A 985-nucleotide genomic window follows, 5' to 3' on the forward strand; every position below is an offset into this window, starting at 1 on the left:
GGGCGCCGCGGCCAGCCCGCCCGCCCGGCCTCGCTCCCTGCGGGGGCCGCGCCGCCGAGCTCGGGGCCCGGAGTCCAAGCCGGGAGCCGGTACCTCCGCCCCGCGGCCCACTCGCCGCCGCGCGTAACCCGACGTCTGAGACCGCAGCTCCTGATTGGCTCGGCTGGGCGTGGGGGCGGGCCTCAGCCGCTCCAGCTCTTCCCCCCACACACACACGGGCGGGGCTCCGGCCGGGCGTGGGGGCGGGGTCGTGCGTCCAGGCCACAGGTAGAGCGGAGCAGGTGAGCGGGGCTGCGCGGAGGCGAGTGAGCCCAAGGACCCCGAGTTCCAGGTCGGGAAGGCAGGGGCCGGGACCGTCTGCGACTAAATTCTTTTCTTTTCTAAGATGAACCCCTCATACCCTGCAGAATTTATTAAAAATACTCCTGGATTCCACCCTCAGATTCCGATTCAGTAGTTCTGAGACAGGGCGAAATAATCTGCATTTTCAGCAGCCTAGATTATTCTGAAGGAGGCGGTGAGGAGAACGATCCAAGACTCTGCACACAGGCATACTTCTTCCAATCCAGACGTTTGACGTCCTTCTACTTTCCCTGTTAGTACGAATATTGTGGCCAAAAGCTTTACCTAGATTTGTCAATCAGGCCCGAGTCGACTTTTTTCTTCCCTAAACATTATGTAAATGGTCATTTTAATCCAATCACTGTCATTTAGAAATATACAACGTTTATACTGAAAACATGGGAACATATCCCCATCTTGTTTATTTTGAACGTGCTTCATAAAGCCAAATTGTTGGCAACTGCCAGAATCTCTAAGGTCCCCCTCCACACATGCACGTTTACTCCCACCTTAACCCTTTGACTCCGTGGGACCAGCTCTCTGCCTCTATGAGGGCCTCTAGTCCCTATTCTCCTTTCTACCCTCCCAGCCCCCTCTGGCTTTTCTCCGGACATCTCGTGTTGGTGCTCTCCAGTCCCTAGCC

This window comes from Ailuropoda melanoleuca, chromosome 4 (genome assembly GCF_002007445.2).
Source record: "Ailuropoda melanoleuca isolate Jingjing chromosome 4, ASM200744v2, whole genome shotgun sequence".
In the NCBI taxonomy this organism is placed as follows: Eukaryota; Metazoa; Chordata; class Mammalia; order Carnivora; family Ursidae; genus Ailuropoda; species Ailuropoda melanoleuca.